The sequence below is a fragment of the Agrilus planipennis genome, unplaced genomic scaffold (genome assembly GCF_000699045.2).
Source record: "Agrilus planipennis isolate EAB-ADULT unplaced genomic scaffold, Apla_2.0 scaffold93, whole genome shotgun sequence".
Classification (NCBI taxonomy): Eukaryota; Metazoa; Arthropoda; class Insecta; order Coleoptera; family Buprestidae; genus Agrilus; species Agrilus planipennis.
In genome coordinates this window covers 744907-750846 of record NW_020438867.1, presented here as the reverse complement: position 1 = coordinate 750846, position 5940 = coordinate 744907, and the positions used below count along the sequence as shown (strand labels likewise).

Genomic DNA, 5940 nt, shown 5'->3' with positions numbered 1-5940 from the left:
TCTTTTACGTAATTCACAAAAGTTCGTAAAGATCATTTATAAAAATATATTTTGTTCTAATAAAAGAACTTCTTAATTAAAACTATTGTGTAATTCAGTGTTCACAATTGCAATCATACAACTAGTACTTGCGCGTTTGGATTCAGTCTTTGTTATCAAATTGAGGTATTCCTAATGTGCACCCTTATTATTTAAAACATAACAAACACTAAATTTAACGTTGACGATCATGCAAGGTAAAGATCAAAACGAATGATAACTCTTATTTCAATCACTCACCACTTTTCGTAATCGTAATCCTAAGTGCAACTTTCGCCCCAATCACTGTTCAAATTCACATTGATGATTGTACAACACGATATCGGATAAGTTTTCTTTAGTAATTTACGAAAACTATCGCGATAATTCAATTAATTAAAAGCACTAGAAACTACCCATTAACATGGCGCCGAATTAATAATAACTGTAAATTGTAATATTCCTATCTATTGTTCGCGTTAGATCGTATCTGGACACCGAAGTATTTTTCTTTTACAGGAAGTATTTCAATTTCCGTCTCTTTCTCACTCTCATTATATCTATCTCATTCTTTCATTCTTTGGCGAAACAAGCCGTTTTGATAATGACGAATTCGCTTTTATCAGTCATGAAAAAACACAGACAAGTATATATCGCCCTGAAAGAACAAAAAAACGTTTATGTGATAAATAAAACGATATCAAAAAATAAAAACGTACCAGAGGAGCCAATATAAGAAGTTTCAGTTAAAATGAATTCTGCTTTAATCTAGTTATAGGGAAATGCGAAGATTAGCTCAGGATAGGAAAGAGTGGAGGTGCGTGTCCAACCAGTCTTAGGACTGACGACCTCATGATGATGATGACAAAGATAAGGTATAGGATGAATACAATTAATGAGCTTTTAATTTTCGTTATAAATTTTCGAAATTAGCCACCGCGCATTACTGAATAAACAAATTAATATATTCCCTTTTCGTAATACAAATACCAAAAAACTTACTTTATACAAATAAAACACCAGTTTTCAAAACAAGTTTCTGATTTTAAATATTGCCAATAAAATGAGTTTTTCTCTCGGCCGATCGTGCGACCATACGAGTGTTAAACAGAGCAAGTATTCGGAGTATAAGAGAAAGAAAATTGCNTCTGATTTTAAATATTGCCAATAAAATGAGTTTTTCTCTCGGCCGATCGTGCGACCATACGAGTGTTAAACAGAGCAAGTATTCGGAGTATAAGAGAAAGAAAATTGCGCTTGAGAAATAGATAAAACTATTCTTAACTATAGAAACAGCTTAATTATGAATAAAAAATACCAAAAATCGACTGCAACCCCGACAATGGTATAGCTTTCAATCAATGAGATTTCAACTTTGGTTATTAACTTGCGAAATTAGTGCCTACATATTAGACAACAGACAAATTAAAATATTCTCATTGTAATACAAGTTCAAATATATTTAATTCATACAAAGATAAAGCATTTATATTCAAATCAAAATTTTATTTGCTATTTATAAATTACAACGATTAAAATGTACTGTTCTCTCGGTCGTCCGTTCGACCATACGACTGTTAAAAAGAGCAAGTATTCGGAGTATAAAAGAAAGAAAATTGCGCTTGAGAAACAGATAAAACTATTCTTAACTATAGAAACAGCTTAATTATAAATAAAAAATACGAAAAATCGCCAACGACTCTCAACAATCGTATAGCATTCAAACAATTAATGAGTTTTCAACATTGCTTGTTAATTTCCGAAATTAGCCCCACATATTAGACAACAGACAAATTAAAATATTCTCATTGTAATACAAGTTCAAATATATTTAATTCATACAAAGATAAAGCATTTATATTCAAATCAAAATTTTATTTGCTATTTATAAATTACAACGATTAAAATGTACTGTTCTCTCGGTCGTCCGTTCGACCATACGACTGTTAAAAAGAGCAAGTATTCGGAGTATAAGAGAAAGAAAATTGCGCTTGAGAAACAGATAAAACTATTCTTAACTATAGAAACAGCTTAAGTATAAATAAAAAATATGAAAAATCGGCTACAACCCTCGGCAATAATATAGCTTTCAAACAATCGATGAGTTTTCAACTTTGATTGTTAATTTTCGAAATTAGCTACCCATAAATTTGGTAAATACTCTATTTCCCGACTTTTTCATAACAATAAACGCAAACATATACAAAGAAACATTAATATGCTTCATTTGTTCAAAAATGTAGTTTTATTTGTTATAAGAAATTGGTTTGTTAATACAAAGGGAACAGAGTTATCTTCCCGTTCAGACAGAGGGTGAGTATTCAGAGGGAAAATGAAAGGGGAGTACGCTCGATGGATAAAAATTTTTAATACATATTACTCTCAAGTTCTGCTGGAAGCTCATTTTATTAATTGTAAAAAATGCGACATATTAATCTGTAAAATATAGTTCCTCAATAAGGAAAGTATTTTCAAAACCAATCACCATTCTCGGTCATCATTAATTTTCCGAGATAAAATTAAATATTCAATTCCCGACTTTTTCTCAACAAAATAAACGGTAACAGATAAAAAAAACATTAGTATATTTAATTTGTTCAAAAATATCGTTTTATTTGTTACAAGAAATTGGTTTGATAATACGACGAGAACAGACTTGTCTTCCCGTTCAAACAGAGAGAGTTAGCATTCGGAGGGAAAATGATGGGTAGTACGCTCAATTAATCAAACATCTACAATAATACATATTATTCTCAATTTCTGTCGAAAGCTCATTTTGTTAATAGTTAAAAATGCGACTTATTAATCTGCAAAGTATAGTTTCTCAAAAAAAAGAAAAAATTTTTAAGAACCAGTCGCCATCGCCGAAATTACCTAAAGTAAATATGCTAATTCTCGACTTTTTCATAGCAATAAACGGTAACAAATATAATAAACTGTAAAAATCCAAAACACTAATTTAAATGGTAGAAATACTGGAACAGCATTCATTAAAGATTAAAGGAAGGGCTGGAGCTAAATAGTGAAAAATCAAGGGACAGAATGGGGGGATGAGATGCATATTACCAATCAAGTGGCTAAGGGGAGGGTGATTATGGGAAGGTTATGGAGTAGGACGATTTTGGTAGATTTATTTTTATTCAATGTGATGGTGAAGAGTATAGTGTTTTATGGGTTGGAAATATGGGGAAACTAGACAGAGGTTTTATATAAATGATATACTAAATGGGTATTACAATTAGAGAGAAGTAAGTCGGATTACGTAATAAGAAGAGAGACTAAACGTGGGAAGATGTGGGAAGAAGTTCTAAAAAGGATAGTATAATATAAGGAGAGGCTGGAAGAAGGAGATAGAACAGAAAAGAATTATTGACGAAGAAGATATTAGAAATAGGGCGAAAAGAAGAAATGATGTACAGAGAGAGAGAGCTTTGAAGAGATTAAAAATCAATTAGGAACAGGTGGGGAAGTGATTTAGGGAAGGGCTGAATATTGAGGAGCAGATGTAGGGAATTTGTGGAGAGACTGACAAGGGGTTTGGGTGTCAAGATACTAGGAAAAGGGAGGGAAATAAACATGCAAGCAATACATAAGTTAGGGAATGAGTGTCGAGGATGTAAATAAAGATGGAAAGGGGTGTAAGACAGAGTTGTAAATTAAGTGCATAGTTATTTAATATATATTTAAGTGATTTTGAAAGAGAAATAAGTAAGGTAAGGGAAGGAGGAATAGTAGTAGGAAGATATTAATCAATTATGGTATCTGAAAGAAATGATGCCTATATAGGAAGAAATTGGAATTGAATACTAGTAAGGTGAAGTTTATAGAGTTTGGGAAGTAGGCAGCAATTGTAGGAAAAGAAGGACAAACGAAAGAAAAAGAAAGAAAGGAAAAGTAATAGAAAAGGTTAAAAAATATATTTAATTAGAATGTCATGAGGAGAATGATATGATAAGAGACATATAGATGTTCAAATAACGAACGCGAATCAGAATTAGGAAAAGGATATGGGAGGTAAGGCAAACGTTCTGTGTGAATGATTGGATTAAAAGGAAAAGGTTTTTTAATGCGACAATTCAGTGTGGGATAGAAATTTGGAGGTGAAAAAACAAATAGAACAGGTAGAAAATGTTTTGGACTTAGGCAGAGGTATGCCGGATTATGTCATTAGAAGGGAAAGCAGAAAAAAGAAATAATAAATTATGAGGGGATATTATAAAATTTAAAGGAAGAGGGCGAAGGAATGTTTTTTATATCGGAATAGAAATACATATTACAAATAAAGGGAAGAAGCTTTAAAGAAAGTAAAGCTGAATCGGGAAAGTCTAAATCAATGGGGAAGAATGAGGGGTGCGTATGTCAGAGAGATGGTGAAGAAAATATGTAATGAGGTGATAAGAGGGATGATGTGAGAAGAATAAATATGTGAAATGCATGAACGTATTATTATGAAAACATTTTGACAGAGGGGCTGTATGCAGAGGATGGATGTAATATCAAGATTAAGAAATAAAAGCAGAGGATGCAAAGGAGCTAGAAAGGATTCAAATACAGAATATGTGAACAGGGAGAATGAACAGTAATGAAAGTAATAACAAGTAGGAATGGTAACGCGATGATTATGTTAAAAGGGGTACTTAATAAACGAAACGTTTTGGTGTTACAAAAATTTTAAAATTATGATTAATAAGTCTATTGGGGAAAGAAACGAGCAATTTTTCTTTATTATGTGTTTCGCGGTAGTAAAAGCGTACATATTTCTATTAATTTTTAAATTGTTTCAGGATATAATTTAGGTGTAGTAAAATTTTGATTTAGGTTAAAAGTGAATAAATAAGAATAATTTTGTTTTTTTTACGAGATAACAAAGGAAATATACTGTTTAGCTTTGCAGGAAAATGAATATGAAAATTGTATTTTTAATGTAAAAATAACTTGAAGTTTTTAATAATGAATATATACATGCAAATAATTAAATTTAAGTTAATTTATGTACCAACAAGAGAAAAATATTTTTATGGATACAGTTTTTTGATCACATTCACATTTTTAACCAGTTTAATCAGCCTTTTATCAGAATGACTTACTAACCTTGGTCGATACATGGACGCTATACAAACATATACCAACATGAAATAACACGATCAAACCTTTCTCTTTGTTTCGATTTAAAATTTCTATTCGAAAATGCAGGAAGAAAATAATTCTTTTATTGCATATTTGTTTATCCTCTAGGGTCTAGGGTGTAATACTATTTATAGGCTACTTTAGTTTCGAAACTTTGAATTGTTACAATTAAACTGCCAGAAATTCCCTAATATTATTAATACTTCCTGATAATTGCAGGTTTTCTACATCATTTACCATTTAGTTATAAAAATATTTCGAATGGGGATACAGTTATTATTAAATATATTATAAGCGAAACTATTTTTACCTTAATTTTCATTAGGCAGAGCACTTCCGTATTTAGGATCGTCATCTTCAACTATTAATCCAAAAATCACCTACACTTCCCCGGGGTAGTATCCACCGTAAGTTTCATTATAAACAATATACGGAGAAACATAAACTAATTTAAACACAACTTGTTTTCTAAAACAATACGCTTACATCCTGCGACATGCTTGACTAATACTGATTGTAATATTGTGAGATTAGCTGTTGACAAATGAGAACATGCGCTGTACATCATATGTATTAGAATATGAAATATACATGGTTTAATTAGAAACTAATTGTAACTAATTAACTAAAGTTAAAATTAAAGAAAATATATTCCGTGTTATTATTGTTACAATGCTTACCTGCAAAAAATCGAGTGATGGCCATGTAATTTTGTAAAATTGAAATATTTTGTTAAAAGCATTATATGATTTTTTTGCATTTTTGCAACTTAGGTGCCGAAACGCATTTTAATTT

The 5940-nt window shown here is 30.8% G+C and overlaps 1 long non-coding RNA gene across 2 annotated transcripts in view; it reads right to left on the bottom strand.

Annotated features, from left to right (window-relative positions):
• The window catches only part of LOC108739696, a 16689-nt gene extending 11022 nt beyond the window's left edge, over window positions 1-5667 (bottom strand). Inside the window, exon 1 of one of the 2 annotated variants that reach the window (XR_003231440.1) lies at window positions 5456-5667. This is a non-coding gene — a long non-coding RNA (uncharacterized LOC108739696). Of the gene's footprint in view, window positions 1-279; window positions 499-5455 lie in introns of those variants that run through there. The other variant, XR_003231441.1, reaches the window with a different exon arrangement.
• Between the last annotated feature and the right edge of the window lie 273 nt (window positions 5668-5940).